The 16,035-nt window shown below is 51.6% G+C and overlaps 1 long non-coding RNA gene across 1 annotated transcript; it reads left to right on the plus strand.

Annotated features, from left to right (window-relative positions):
- The first annotated feature begins 11 nt into the window (after positions 1 to 11).
- On the plus strand, positions 12 to 1,771 carry LOC129150700 (uncharacterized). The gene is made up of 3 exons (XR_008557420.1): positions 12 to 214; positions 940 to 1,006; positions 1,315 to 1,771. It is a non-coding gene; the product is annotated as an uncharacterized LOC129150700 (long non-coding RNA).
- The last annotated feature ends 14,264 nt before the right edge of the window (positions 1,772 to 16,035 follow it).

A 16,035-nucleotide genomic window follows, 5' to 3' on the forward strand; every position in this document is an offset into this window, starting at 1 on the left:
CCGCCGCAACGCGGCCTTTGCGACAGGTCGGCGCGGCAGAGCATTGTGGGGAGGGAGGGCCGGCGCCCGGAAGCGGAGGCGCGCATGCGCCGTGGCCGCAGCGGACCCGGCGTGCGTCGGGATAGGACGAGGGAAAAGGACGACGCGTCCCCACGTGACGTCGTCGAGGCCCCCGGCCCTTCCGGGGCGGCGGCGAGCCCGAGGCGGAAGCTCGGTGAGCGAGTCCTCCCTCCGTGCGCGTTCCCTTCCGCTGGGGCCCGGTCACCCCTCGGTCCGTCTTCGCCTCGGGTGGCGGCGGAGGGGATGGCCGCCGGGGCCGTCCGCGACCTGAGTGGCCCCCGGGCCCCCTCCGCACCCCGCGGCTGCTGGGACGGCCGGTGCCCAGGTGCCTGCTCCTGCCCGGGTGGGCGGGGCCGGCCGGCGGGCCAGGTTCCTGCGGAGGGATTGGGAGAAATGTAAAAAAAAGTTTATTTTATCTTTATTGTTGAGAGTATTACAGATGCCCCTTTTTATCCCATTGACCCCCTCTCCACCCCCCACCCCCTCTCCTCCCCCCACCCCCACCCCCACCCCCACCCCCTCTCCAGGCCTCCACCTCACTGTTGTCTGTGCCCATGGGTTGTGCTTACAGGCATGTAAATTCTTTGGTTAATTCCCCCCCCCCCCCTTGTCTTTAACTTTTGCCAATACAATTATAATAATTATAATGTGTCTTGGTGTGCGTCTCTCTGGAATTATCTTATTTGGATGTTTTTCTTTTCTTTCCCAATGTCGGGAGTTTTCACGAATTTCATTTAAGGAGGTTTACCCCTTTCTCTCCTTCTCCTCTGTGGGGACCTGTATTATGCGTATGTGGTCCTAAGTCTCTTAAGCCACCGTTACTCTTTTCCATTCTTCGCTTTTTGCTTTTTTGATGGGATGAATTCCACTGCCGAGAAGTATACCAGTATGTTCCAGCAAAAGAACAAGCTGAAACTCCAGAAACAGACGAATAAAATGGAGGCAGGTGATTAACCTAATAAAGAATTGAAAGTCGTGGTCATAAAGATGCTCATTGAGGTCGGGAGAACAAGGCGTGAACAAAGTGAGAATTTTAATAATGAGACAGAAAACATATCAGAAAATACCAAGCAAATCACAGAGTTGAATGCAAAAACTGAGCTAAACAATTGCGCAGAAGGCGTCCACGTCACATTACATAAGGCGGGAGAGACGATAAGTAAAAAGCTTGTTTTTTTTTGGAGCGTGCCAGGGGTGGTCGCCCAGAGAAGGAGGCATTTGAATTCCTTTGACATATTCTCAAATGACTTTCAGGTTTTTGGAAAGTGCCTACAGCTTCCTGAGATCCCCGGTGTTACGGGAAAGTAAGCCAACCTGGTTTGAGGGTGAAGAGCCTTCCCAGCAGCCTTCACTGAGTGCTTGCCAAGTCCAGGAACGGCTTGGCCCAGTTACCACAGCGACACAGAGGCAGGCGTCCTTGCTCTTTGCATTTGATGAGCGGAAACCCAGAAGGAAGAACCGCGCCCCAAGTTACGTTATAGACGCTGAACCAGGGCGGTCTGACTTCACAGTCCAGAGGCCCATCACTGACATCACAGAAGTAGATCCTGTTAGAAAAGATTCTTGATGAATGAGTGGGGCCCGTTCATAGTCACACAAACCGAAATGCCATTTTTTAAAAACGTACACTGCTTGGCTGTTGTTTTTGATTATTGTTTGAACTGTTTCTGTTAGGAAGCATGGTGGAGCCAAGACTCGCCTTTCTAGAAAGAGTTTTTAATCTTTTTTATCTATTTGCATAAGGAGAATGAGTCCCCTGAATTAGTACAATTGATTGTATGCTTAACTATGTACAAGGAATCCTAAGTGTGTGTGTGTGTTGCTATCTCTCTGTATCTGTGTCTATATAAGAACTTTACTTCATCTGGGCCAGGTTGATGGACACCCTTTTCTTTTTCTCCTTTCTTTCTCTCTCTCTCTTTTTTTTTTATTTATTTACTTACTTCCTTTTTGATCTTTCGTTATTTTTGTAGGTGTTCTTGCCTGAGGACAGAGAGACCCAGCCTGCTTCCCTCTATTCAGTACTATAATCTATAGGATTCTTTGGGGATCCTCTCCTTTAAGACTTCCTGTAGGGGTGGAATGTGTTTGCTTTAACTTCCTCTTTTTAGTGCTGCCAAAGATATACTTTGCTTCCCCCCTTTTTTGAAGTTTTATTGGTAGTCATTATCATGAAACTGGTGAATCATAAGGAACAACTATAGGGAAGTTACAGATAATCTGGAATCTCATAATAGTTGCCTGTTTCATAGTTCTTAACTCCCTTCTACCTCCGACCTTTGCTTCTGCCTCTGGCCTGACGTTGTTTGGGTGCTCTCTCTCTTCGAACAGGAATTTGTACATTTACAGCAATTTTATAGGGGTCACCGGTGGGCCTTCACAGCTGGCACTTATCAGCCCTTTTCCCCACAGCAGGCTGCTCTCCGCTGTAAAAAAAGGCTAGATAAGAGGTATCTACACTGCCCTAGCTGGTTTGGCTCAGTGGATAGAGCATCGGCCTGTGGACTGAGGGGTCCCGGGTTCGATTCCAGCCAGGGGCACATGCCCGGGTTGCGGGCTCGATCCCCAGTGGGGGGCATGTGGGAGGCGGCTAATCAATGATTCCCTCTCATCATTGATGTTTCTATTTCTCTCCCTCTTCCTCTCTGAAATCAATAAAAGTATATTTAAAAAAGAGTAGTATCTACACTAAAAGATAAATATGCAAATTGACCATACCTCCACAATACCCACAGCCAAGCAGTAATGAGTATGCAAATTGACCCAACAAACATGGCAGATTAATTTGCATACACAGGCGCAGAGTGGCCAGGCAGGATGCCTGCTATAAGGAGCGGGGGGTGGAGGGACCTACAGGAGTGGCGCTCCGGCCGGAGTGGAGAAGACTGAAGGCTCCAGCCGGAGCGAAGATGGAAGGTGGCAGCCAGAGCGAAGGCCTGGGTCCCGGGTGCCAGAGGAAAACCGGTGCTGGCAGCCAGGGGAAGGAAGGCCTATTGCATGAATCTTTGTGCAACGGGCCTCTAGTTAAAACATAGGACTTTATTTACATACTCTAGGACAGGCGTCCTCAAACTACGGCCCGCGGGCCACATGCGGGTGTTTTTGCCATTTTGTTTTTTTACTTCAAAGTAAGATATGTGCAGTGTGCATAGGAATTTGTTCATAGTTTTTTTTAAACTATAGTCTGGCCCTCCAACGGTCTGAGGGACAGTGAACTGGCCCCCTGTTTAAAAAGTTTGAGGACCCCTGGATTAAACTATGGTTACACCATTGCCACCTAAGCCTAAGGCTTTGAACCTCAAAGGGATGAAACAAGACTAGGAATCGTTCAGTTTTCAGGTCATTGGAAGAATGCGTGCATTACCTGTCCAGTGCTGGCAGGCCATTGCTGCATCTGCACGAGGCTTTCATTACAGTGTTTCCTGTTACCACTCGCTGCCTTTGTTTTCTTAGCCTGATGTCCCAGGCTCCCCAAGATCCTGGATTTCCTAAGATTTCCAGGATTCCTTAGATTCTGTGAGCAATATTTCCAATAAATTCTTGTTTTACTTAAGTTAGTCTTGCTTTTAGTTGTTTGCAACTAATGACTGTTATGGGATGAATTATGTACCTTCTTTCCCTCCCTCCCCATAATTCCTGTGTCGAAGCACTAATTCCAGTACCTCAGGTTATGACTGTCTTAGGGTCAGGGCCTTTAAAGAGATGATTACGTAAAAGTGAGGCTGTTAGGTGGTCTCTAATCTGACTGGTATCCTTATACGAAGAAATTTGGACACAGAGACGTTACAGATGCCTTGACACAGCAAGAAAGTAGCCATCTGCAAGCCAAGGAGAGAGGCCTCAGAAGAAACACCCGGCTGACCCTGTCCTTCATCCGGGAGTTCTAGCCTCCAAAACTATCTATCTATAATAATAAAAGCGTGATATGCTAATTAGACCGGATGTCCTTCTGGACGACCTTCTGGACAAAGCCGGGGCTGCAAGGGAAGCCCGGGTCCCAGGTGCCTGCTGGCGGCTGGAGGGAAGCCTGGGTCCCGGGTGCCTGAGGGAAGCCGGTGCAGGCAGCCGGGGGAAGGAAAGCCTATTCTTGCACGAATTTCGTGCACCGGGCCTCTAGTAAGAATATAAATTCCTATTGTGTTGACATAAGAATGTCTAGACCTGTAGAGAAGTTTTATAAACATTTATTTGAGTCAAACAGGATACGGCTGGAAGCAAGATCTCCACAGACTGAGAAACGTGCTTCTCGGCTTGGCATTTGCAGGTTCTTCACGCCTTTGGAGTTAAGAAGGGCTCATTGGGAGCTTGCAGGAAGGTGGGAGAAAGCCAGGCAGGGGTTGGGTCACAGAAGAGTGAACAAGATTGGGTGCTCTCTTGAGGGTGGTTTCAGTTCTGAGGGGTCTGAAAAGAGGCATTTCAAAGGTGTGTTAACCTATGTGTACAAAAACCGTTTTTGCTTAAGGGACAGATAAACCTTTTGCTAAAGAACTTGTATACTTCGGGCATTACTACCCACCATGAACTTCCCAGTTAGGAACTTATAATCGTGAGGTAGCTTTTTGAAGAACCCCATTTTTGTATTCACCAGGCCTTGCTCCTTCAGATTACCACTTGTTCTGATCGATGGCACACGCATTTTCTGGGCAGCACTTCAAAACATATGAAGGAGTGGAAAATTGGGTCTCTGAATGGTTTGCCTCAAAACAAGAAAAATTCTATTGGGACATTATCCACAAATTACCTGAAAGATGGGGGAAATGTGTAGCTAGTGATGGATATTACTTTGAATAAAGCACTTTTGATGTTTCGCTTGAAATTATTGTGTTTTCTTTGATTACAAAATCCGATACACCTAGTAAAGACAAGACCAATTTGACTGGTTATGTAAGTTGCTGATCCATTTGATGGATTGAGGCAGAGTATATATTAGAAAGTGTTTTGATTTAAACATTGAATGCTTCAAAATGCTTCTGACATGTAGGCAATTTCCTTCGAGACATTTTTCCAAAATAATAAACTATTACAAAAGATTTGTCAGTGTTTTAGTAGAGCATGTATAATGTCTTCTAACTTGTCAGTTTGAGTTTCAATTCTGTAAACCGTCACTTCAAACTACTGACAAACTTTTCTTAAATTGGTGATTTACATGGGTGACTTAACTGTTTCTATTTGAAATACTTCTTGGTGCTATTATGATAATAGTTATGGCATTTGTCAAGAAACCAAGATGTATAATTTCCAAATATTTCTTGCTTCAGTGAAGCTAAAAAGATTTTCCATGATTCCTGTCAATCATGCCATTTCTCTAGTAATAGCTCTCTAATGGTTCCCATATCCCTTTGAATTCAATACAAGGATTCCATGCTTCAGCCCAGTAATGTCTGCTTGTCCCATCCCTCACCTCCACCTACCACTCTCTACTGCCTTAGAGCTTTCCATAAATAGTCTTATGTATACAACCCCGAATAAAAACTAGTCTACCTTCCATCTAGGTTTCGTGAATAGAAACTTAGGTGAGTCGTCTTTGATTCCTCCTTCAACCTACAAATCTAGTCACGACCTAGTGATGCCACCTCTTAAGTTTCTTAGAAATGATGGCCTTCCTGCCGCACTGCCTTCCTTTAGGGCCACACCTCTTGCTTGGGCTATTGCAAGAACCTCTTGTTCCCAGTTTCAAGCTTTCTCCCTCACATCTGTCCTTAAAAAGTTAGTAGGTTGCTAGCAATTTTTAGCTAGCGGACCATCAAACATGAACAAAGGAGAAATAAGCAGAAATGGATAAAGTATGTTTTATAAAATGTTTTATGTACATTCCAAATAACATGGGAATGTTTGTGTAAAAAATAGTTATAAACCAAGTGCTTAATTTTTCTGTTATGCAAGCTAATTTCCTACTTTTCCAGATCAGATTTTGGAGTCAGAAATATGTGGGTTAAATATCATGACTTTCCCTTTTAGAAGTGAATTTAGGCCAATTGCTGAATACCTCTAAGCTTCAGTTTCCTTATACATAAAAGAGAACTAATTGTGCTGTCTGCAGCTGATAGGACTATTAGAAGAATGAAATGATAGGACCCATGCGAATCACGCAGATGGCGCATGGTAAGCACATAATTAGTGTATGTGACGGTACAATCCAGGTGAGTGTAAAGTTACTTCCTAAAGAAACTCACTAAGAAATGTTAAGAATGTATGTGGGAGCTGGGGGGGAGGGGCGGGGGGATGAGACAGTAGGAGAGAACTGGTGTTGAGGCTGGGCAAAGGTCACTGGTGGTGCCCGGTGGGTTACATTGGCAACACAGGAAGTGTGCGCAGGGAAGGGGGAAGGTATCCAGCTTTGGCTTTGTGGACTTTAGGCTGCTAGTGGCACATCCACGCGGAGAAATCCAATGGCATGTGGATATTCGACTTGGAAACTCGGAGAGACTTGTGAGCATATGGTGTCAATGAGCATAGACAACTTTGAGGGGCATTATACAGAGGAAAAAATAGGGATTGGGGGATATTTAAAATATACATACAGAAAAAGGAGGGAACGTGAGACACGGCAACTGTGACAGGGTCGCTGAGGGTAATTTTGACTCAAGGTGGCTGGAAAATGTGGCTACTCGTTCAGAGTGATTAAGGAATGATGGCTGAGAACGAAGCGGAGAGTTTTCCCCCATTTGTTTGGTAAGAGGATACTTGGTTTGGTATTTATCTTATCTGTCGAAGATGAATTTAATAAAAGCCTCCGTGCCAAGATGTGAGCACCCAGACCCATCTTGGGAATTTTCCAGTAATAATGGGGATGCACTATATGTCACTAAGTGCCAAGGTTCCACAATAAAGGACACAATTAATAGATGAGATGTCTTTAATTAGTGGGTTCCTCGGTTCTCCTGATGCCACCTCACCTGCTTACTATGGAATGTGGTTTGTAATGGGGTGTTGGGGTTGCAATGAATGGGAAGTGAGCGATGCAGAGAAGGGCATACACATTGGTAAAATGTTTACTTGTGCTCTGGGCTTGGAGTAACACTTTGTGATCTTTAATGCAGCAAAATCAGAAAATACTCCAAAAGTTATGGGAGAGATCAGTCTCTTCATGCAATAGGTTATTCTGGAATTTCTGGAGGGGGCAAATGGTCACTAGCAATCATATTTTCTGAAATAAGAAAAGTAGGAAATGTACTCTGACAAATTTATTTATGTCTCATGCGGGCATAGAGATAGAACATTTGAAATTGAAATAGTCCTAAAAGCATCTGTGACTCATAGATGATAAGTATATGTCATCAGTGTACACGAGGGGATGTGGAACTATGGTAGGTACGTGACTTCTCACCCAGGGAGGCAGAGAGAGGGGCTTAGAGCAGGTGCTGCTTGAGTGAATATAGGAGTTGACCAAGCAGAGGGGAGAGCAGTGGGTATTCCAGGCATAGACAACAGCACGTGTAAATATATGAATGCTTGAGAGTAAGTGACATTTTGGGGGAATGACAATTTGGTGAAGATGCATTGAGACAGTGATAAGAGGTGAAGCTAAAAGCACCTTAGGATCAGATTTTAAAGGGCCTTATAAGTCATTTTAAAAGGCTTTGGGCTTTAAACCGAAGTTATTAGTGAGCCAGTGAAGGTTTTTTATAGAGATACTAGAGGCCCGGTGCACAAAATTCATACATGGGGGTGGGGGTGGGGGTGGGGGTAGGGGGTGTCCCTCAGCCCAGCCTGAACCCTCTCCAATCTGGGACCCCTCGAGAGATTTCCTATTGGGATCGGGCCTAAATGGGCAGTCAAACATCCCTCTCATAATCCAGGACTGCTGGCTCCCAACTGCTTACCTGCCTGCCTTCCTGATTACCCCTAACCGCTTCTGCCTGCCAGCCTGATCACCCCCTAACCACTCCCCTGCCAGCCTGATTGATGCCTAACTGCTCCCCTGCCAGCCTGATTGCCCCTAACTTCCCTCCCCTGCTGGCCTGGTCCCCCCCTAACTGACCCCCCTGCAGGCCTGGTCCTCCCCAACTGCACTCCCCTGCAGGCCTGGGTCCCCCCCAACTGCCCTTCCTTGCAGGCCTGGTTGCCCCCAACTTCCCTCCTCTGCTGGCCTGTTCACCCCTAACTGCTCTCCCCTGCAGGCTTGATCGCCCCCAACTGCCCTCCCTTGTAGGCCTGGTCCTCACAACTGCTCTCCCCTCCTGGCCTGATCGCCCACAACTGCTCTCCCTTGCAGGCCTGGTCCCTCCCAACTGCCTTCCCCTGCTGGCCATCTTGTGGCAGCCATCTTGTGTCCACATAGGGGCAGCCATCTTTGACCACATGGTGGCAGCCATCTTGTGTGTTGGAGTGATGGTCAATCTGCATATTACTCTTTTATTAGATAGGATAGAGGCCTGGTGCATGGATGGGGGCCAGCTGGTTTGCCCTGAAGGGTGTCCTGGATCAGGGTGGGGGTTTCCTTGGGGTGTGGGGAAGCCTGGGCGAGGGTCCTGTGGTGGTTTGCAGGCCGGCCACGCCCCCCTGTGACTCAAGCATAGGCCCTGGTATCTGGGATTTATTTATCTTCTATAATTGAAACTTTGTAGCCTCGAGTGGAGGCCAGGGCAGTCGGAAAGCTTGGCTTCCTCCATCGCCAGGGGCAACCCAAGTCTCTGGCTGGCTCCAGCTCTGTGGCTGCCGCCATTTTTGTTGAGATTTATTTATTGTCTATAATTGAAAGTTTGTAGCATTGAGCGGAGGCCAGGGCAGGCCAGGGCGGGTGGAAAGCTTGGCTTCCTCCATTGCCGGGGGCAACCCAACCTCCTGCTCTCTCCAGCTCTGTGGCCACCGCCATATTTGTTGGATTAATTTGCATACTTGCTCCTGATTGGCTGGTGGGCGTGGCTTGTGGGCGTAGCGGAGGTATGGTCAATTTGCATGTTTCTCTTTTATTAGATTGGAATCTCTGATAGATGTGTTCATCAAGACCTATCCGACAGAAGATAAATAAGGAAGAGGAGAGACAAGGCAGAGGGTTCAGGTAGTAGGCCGCAGCAGTCGTTCAGAAGTGATAGCCTGTGCACCGCCAGTGCTGAGAGAGGAAGCACACTGAGAGCTTAGGAGGGATTAGCAGTGAGGATAATCCATAGCGAAGGTGGAGAGGTGCGGGGAGGAGGGATTGATTATATCCTGTTTCCTGTCTTGGTAACTGGGTTGAAGAAAATTGGGAGCGAGGAGAGAGGAAACAGGAGTTGGTTTTGGTTCGGCTGAGTTGGCTTTCCAGGTGATGTATGACAGGAGGCTTAAAATACAACTAGGTTTTGGAAGAGAGGTCAGGACTAGAATAATAGATGAATATATTAAACAGCAGAGCTGGTACTTGGAACCATGGGAGTCGTTGAGAGCACCCAGGAGCGTGACTAGGGTGAGAGTGTCAGAGGACTGAGGTCAGACCCTAAGTAATGCTCACGTTCAGGGAATGACATGTAGAAATCCGTGGTGATGTGAAAAGATGCACAAGTCAGTACATATGTGCTCTTCACCATGTAGAGCCTAACTCCTCTCAAGTGTGGGGTGGACTTAGTGGCTCACTTGCAACAGATAAAATTAAAGTAGAAGTGGCAGCCCAGCCGGATGTAGCTCAGCGGTTGAGCATCCACCCAGGATCCAAGAGGTCACAGATTCGATTGCCAGTCAGGGCACATGCCTGCATTGCAGGCTTGATCCCCAATAGGGGGCGGGCAGGACACAGCCAATCAATGATTCCCTCTCATCATTGATGTTTCTACATCTCTCCCCATGCCTTCCTCTCTGAAATCAATAAACATATTTTTAAAAGAAGTGGCAGAGTACAATTCCAGAGACCAGGGAATAAAAAGTGCACAGCGCTTCTGTCTCTACCTTTACTTGATCGGGGGAATGCCACGGAGACCCTCAGATGCCTGTGGAGAGACTGTGCCGTGAGGAACTGGGACACCGTGAGAAGCTGGAAGGGCCTGAGGCCTCGCCAGCAGCCGTGGTGAGCAGTCACGAGAGTGGATCCTCCGCCTCATTCACGCCTGTGGGTGCCCGCAGCCCAGGCCGTGTCTTGACTGCAGCCTCATCAGAGATTCTGAGCCCGAGGCAGGGTTGTATCTAAGGATTGGGGTGCACTTAGTTTAAACTGAATCCTTCTTAAGTTGTTGGCAGGTAAACTGCAATTCAAACAGCAGCTGAGCTCATGCAGAAATACTATCCCAGATCAACGTAGGAGTCACAGAAATGTTCTCTTCAGAACATCCTTCCCAAACTGTAATTGTCACAATACGTATCGCCAGTAATGAAAGTGAAGCTCACCAAACCCCCCCAGGGTGCGCGTGACCTTCAGTGTGGAAGCCAGAGAATAGTTTTCATCTCTTTTTCTTCCTGTTAAGAAGAATGATAGGAACCAAGATGGCGCCATAGGTTAAACACCTAACCTGCAGCCGGGCACAACAATTTCAAAAATACAACTAGAGGTCAGAACGGACATCGTCCAGAACCACAGGAAAGTTGGTGGACTGAAATGCCCACAGCTGGGGGAAGGAGAAGGCCCCGGGGACAGTCGGGGAAGCCATAAAAGCCTGAGGTATGGAGAAACGGGCGGAGACACGAGCACACGCGCCTGCGGGGAGGATGGAACCGGAGAGGAGGGGGCGGCTGATGACCTGGCCAGCGTTCACTGGCAGGAAGGAGATAAAGGCTCCGGAGTGCGCTGAGCGCCGGCTCCGATTGCACTGAACCCCATTCCGGGCGAAACCCTGGGAAACTCACTCACTTTCGCAACTCCGCCGCCCCCGCAGGCCGCCCGGCCCGGGACGCTGGGGACGCCGCCACAGCGGCGGCGCCCGGAGCCCGGCGGCCTCCCAGCACCCGTCCCCGCCGCGCAGCCCCCCGCGCGCCTGGTCCGCGGGCCGCGCGCCCCGCACACCGGACAGAGGCCCGGGCGCCCTCTCCGTGCACCTCCCGGCGGCGCTAGACTTCAGTAGAGTTGACTGAATTCAAGGGATTAAGAAGTACAAATTGGGGGGACGCCGCGGCGGCGACGCCCGGAACGCGGCGATGGCGGTGCCTGGAGCTCGGCGGCCGCCCAGCGCCCGTCCCCGCCGCGCGGCCCTCGCGCGCCTGGTTCCACGGGACGCGCGCACCGCGCACCAGACGGAGGCCCGGGCGCCCTTTCCGTGCACCTCCCGGCGGCGCTAGACCTCAGTAGAGTTGACTGAAATGAAGGGATTAAGAAGTACAAATTGGGAAGTTTGAAAAAGATGGCGGCGGAGGTTAAAGGCTGTTCTGTTGCCTCGCACCCAGCGAAATCGGAGGGGATGAGGTGTGGAGGCGCATGGGTCTGGCTGGTGGCGGGGGAAAGGGGCTTTTGTTCCAAACCTAGGGGAGATTAGCTCTCCATCACCCTGAAATCTATCTTCTGGCGAACCGCGGGAGACCCAGATGCCTGCAGGGAGAGGCGGGACTCTTGCGGAGGTGCGCCCAGCAATCAGTGTTTGCTGCGCTGGAGTGCGGAACGAGGGGACTTAGATACGTGGAAGGCAGAAGGACCAGACTCACAGCCATCGCGGCTCGCCGCACCATGGCCTGTTGGCGCCCTGAGACTCCGCCCCGCCCTGGGACCCGCCCCGCACGTTTGGAAGACCTGCCCCGCAAGTCTTGCAGGCACACCTGCGCCCCAAGCAACGGCTTATGCATGTGGGTGGCCTGCCCTCTGGCAGCGGACCAGATGAACTGCTGTTCTAGTCGGACTGCTCCAGGGCCACTCAGACAGGAGGAAGAAACTACAGTTTTTGCTGTAATCCTTGCTGAGTGCCTAAGGCAGTAGCTGATCTACACCCCATTGGAGACCCAGAAACGAGGGCATCTAGTGGTCTGTGGGAGATGACACCAGATTTCAACCACGTGCATAAGGGACACATTCAACAGGAATATTCAGTGAGCGCCAAAGCTTTGCTGCACCAAGACCCGGCCCATAAACGTGTCTCCTGCACAGCAACTCTTCCTTTATAGACAAAGAGAGCCCCCCAGTGACACCAACAACAATCAAGACTTAACTATACAAAGGAGGACCAAGATGGAGGCATAGGGCGGAAGCCTGATTGTTGCCTACCACAACAACTTTGAGACTACGACAAGAGAGCAGAGCAGACACCATCCAAGACCACCATAGGGCTGGCTGAGTAGATGCTCTACAACTAGAATAAAAGAGGGGTATGTGGGATGATGCTGATGCCGGTGACCCAAAGACCACACTTTAAGAACTACAGCTCAGGCGACACAAAAGAACTATGGCTCAGGCGATACAACAGCGGCCTAGAACGTGCTCGGCGCAGTTCCCCCGGCGGTCTCCGGCTGAGGGGACGGCTCCACTGGCAGCCAAGCACGGACAGACGAGCCCCTATGAGACATGGGGTGGGAGACTCCGCGCTTGCTGACCTCCGAGTCCGTCAAGAATCTCAACGCCCCGGAAGCGGCCAGGTGCGCATGCTCGGCGACCGGCCACCGATGCAGACCCAAGGGCCGACGCAGCGACGCCAGACCGGCCCACCACCCTGCACTGGGCGCACCGGAGCTTCGCCGAGCCGCCGCCCGACGAGTTCTGCAGCAGCCATACTGGAGCTCTGGAAGGATGGCCAGGGGAATTGCTGAGGGGGGATTGACCGGCAGGAATTGGGATCGGGAAGACGGGGCTCCGCTGAGACCCGGGTGCGGGCGGGGTTGCGCGCCTCTGGGCTCGGGTGTGGTCACACGCCTCTGGGTATAAGTGAGGCCTCACGTCCCTGGGTCTAGGTGAGGCCACATGCCCCTGGGTCCAGGTGAGGCCGGACTCCGGGTCCGGGTGAGGCCATGTGCCCCTGGACCCGGATGACGCTGGATCCCGTGCCCGGGCGAGGCCAAGCGCCCCTGGGTCTGGGAGAGCCCACACACCCCTGGGTCCAGGCGAGACCATGTGTCCCTGGATCCGGGTGAGACCTCGTGCACCTAGGCCTGGGTGAGGTCACGTGCCCCTGGGTCTGAGAGGCCAAGCGTCCCTGGGTCCGGGTGAGACCATGTGTCCCTGGATCCGGGTGAGGTCGCATGCACCTAGGCCCGGGTGAGCCCAAGTGGCCCTGGGTCTGGGAGAGGCCAAGCGTCCCTGGGTCCAGGTGAGACCATGTGTCCCAGGATCTGGGTGAGGCCTCGTGCACCTAGGCCCGGGTGAGCCCAAGTGGCCCTGGGTCTGGGAGAGGCCAAGCGTCCCTGGGTCCGGGTGAGACCATGTGTCCCTGGATCCGGGTGAGGCCTCGTGCACCTAGGCCCGGGTGAGCCCAAGTGGCCCTGGGTCTGGGAGAGGCCAAGCATCCCTGGGTCCGGGTGAGACCATGTGTCCCTGGATCCGGGTGAGGCCTCGTGCACCTAGGCCCGGGTGAGGCCACGTGCCCCTGGGTCTGGGAGAGGCCAAGCGTCCCTGGGTCCGGGTGAGACCATGTGTCCCTGGATCCGGGTGAGGCCTCGTGCACCTAGGCCCGGGTGAGGCCACGTGCCCCTGGGTCTGGGAGAGGCCAAGCGTCCCTGGGTCCGGGTGAGACCATGCGTCCCTGGATCCGGATGAGGCCTCGTGCACCTAGGCCCGGGTGAGCCCAAGTGGCCCTGGGTCTGGGAGAGGCCAAGCGTCCCTGGATCCGGGTGAGACCATGTGTCCCTGGATCCGGGTGAGGCCTCGTGCACCTAGGCCCGGGTGAGGCCACGTGCCCCTGGGTCTGGGAGAGGCCAAGCGTCCCTGGGTCCGGGTGCGACCATGTGTCCCTGGATCCGGATGAGGCCTCGTGCACCTAGGCCCGGGTGAGGCCACGTGCCCCTGGGTCTGGGAGAGGCCAAGCGTCCCTGGGTACGGGTGAAGCCAGATCCTGGGTCCGGGTGAGGCCGTGCGCCCCTGGATCCATCCGGGTGAGGCTGGGTCCCAGGCCCGGGTGAGACCACGCGCCCCTTGGGTATGGGTGAGGCCACGTGCCCCTTAGTCCGGGTGACGCCGTGCCCCTGGGTTCGGCCGAGACCAAACCAGAGGGAGTCGGACCTCCATTACCACCATTTGTCCACCATCCAGAGCTGAGGGGTCAGTGCTGACATGTACACATAAGGAACTACTGGACATTGAAATTGGGTCTCAAAAGAACTGTTGGTCCAGGGGGAAGCTCGCTACAGATGGATTCATTTGCCTGTCAGCATAACTATTATTGCTCGTCTCACATTCAGTTCTTATTAGTATATATCTAGTGACATATGATCTCGCTCATCTAGGGGAAATGATGAACAACATAGACTGAGGAACAAGAACAGAACCAGAAGCAAGGAGGCATCGATCGGACTATCGGGCCTCAGAGGGAGGATAGGGGAGGGTAGGGGGAGGGTGGGGGGGAGGGGGAGAGTTCAACCAAAGGACCTGTATGCATGCATATAAGCCTATCCAACGGTTAAGTTCAACAGTGGATTGGGGCATGCGTGGGGAGAGGGGTGGGATGGGAATGGGGGGATGAGGACAAATATGTGACACCTTAATCAATAAAGAAATTAAAAAAAAAAAAAAAAAAAAAGAATGATATTCTTTCCACCTCTCGCTTCTACAGTCGGCACCAACTTCACCTACAGGGAAGCCATGTGCAGCAGTTTTTTAAATGCTTATCAACGAAGTTTGGCTCTATTAAAAGATGACAGCGGTTGAGTTCTGTGGGAGTGAGGGGGTTGGGGGGAGGAGACAGTGATGGAAGCTCATGCCATCGTCCCTCCTCCCTTTCCTGTTGGTTCCGCAACTAAAACAGCGCATTGCAGAGGGGCAGGGAGGTTATGACTGTGATGCAAGTTTTAATACCTAAAGGAGATACTGCAGTGCGCTTCATTTTGTTTTGTTGCCTTTTAGAGAGTATGGATGCCGGCTGAGTAAGGCATGCCCCCTGTTTTTAGTTGAATGGTGAACGTAGACATGAAGCAGTTACTGTACAACATGGTAAATGCTGGCACAGAGGTCTGCAGTGTTCTGAAACTAGAGTGCCAGGAACTCTACCTCAGAGCGACAGGAAGTGTAATCCTATATAATAAAAGCTTAATATGCAAATAGCCTGAACAGCGGAATGGCCAGTAAGTGGGGCCAGCAAGCAGGCCATGCCAGGCCAGCCAAGTTGGGTGCCAGGGGGCAGAGAGAGGGGATGGCGATGGGGGGGTGGTGGCAGTGACCAGTGGCAGCAGAGGGGTGATGGGGGCTGGGGCCGGCCACTCGCCAGCCATTGCTGTCCCCTGATTGGCCTGCTGGTCGCCTCCTGCAGAGGGCAGGGCCAGAGCTGCCCCCTGGTGGTCAGTGCGCTCCCACAGGGGGAGTGCTGCTCAGCCACAAGCCGGGATGAACGCTGGCGAGTACAGCAGTGGTGGCGGGAGCCTCTTCCACCTTCACAGCAGTGCCAAGAATGTCCAACTGCGGGACCAGGCCTAAGCCGTCAGTTGGACATCCCCCGAGGGCTCCCAGACTGTGAGAGGGCACAGGCTGGGCTGAAGGACCCCCCCTCCCCCACCCCGAGTGCACACATTTTCGTGTACCAGGCCTCTAGTATGTAGGCCTTACTGTTGTGGAAATATGTTGACATAGTAAAAAGTAAATTAAGAACAAAGGCTTCTTCCAAAAATCAGACCCAAAAAATGCAAGGATGCTAAGTGCAAACTCAATCAAGTAGGCAGGTAATTAAAAAACAAAATGCAAGAATGGTGAGAGAACAGATCAGGTGGCCTAGTACCAACAGGCATCAGGGGGACATAACAAGAAGGGCCTGGGTAGCTCCCCAAAGTATTTTTTTTTTAATTTAATAAATCTTTATTGTTCAGATTATTACAGTTGTTCCTCTTTTTTCCTCACATAGCTCCCCTCCACCTGGTTCCCATCCCACCCTCTTCCCTTACCTCCCCCGCACTGTCCTCATCCATAGGTGTATGATTTTTGTCCAGTCTCTTCCCGCACCCCCCACATCC

Source organism: Eptesicus fuscus, chromosome 11 (assembly GCF_027574615.1).
Source record: "Eptesicus fuscus isolate TK198812 chromosome 11, DD_ASM_mEF_20220401, whole genome shotgun sequence".
Lineage (NCBI taxonomy): Eukaryota > Metazoa > Chordata > Mammalia > Chiroptera > Vespertilionidae > Eptesicus > Eptesicus fuscus.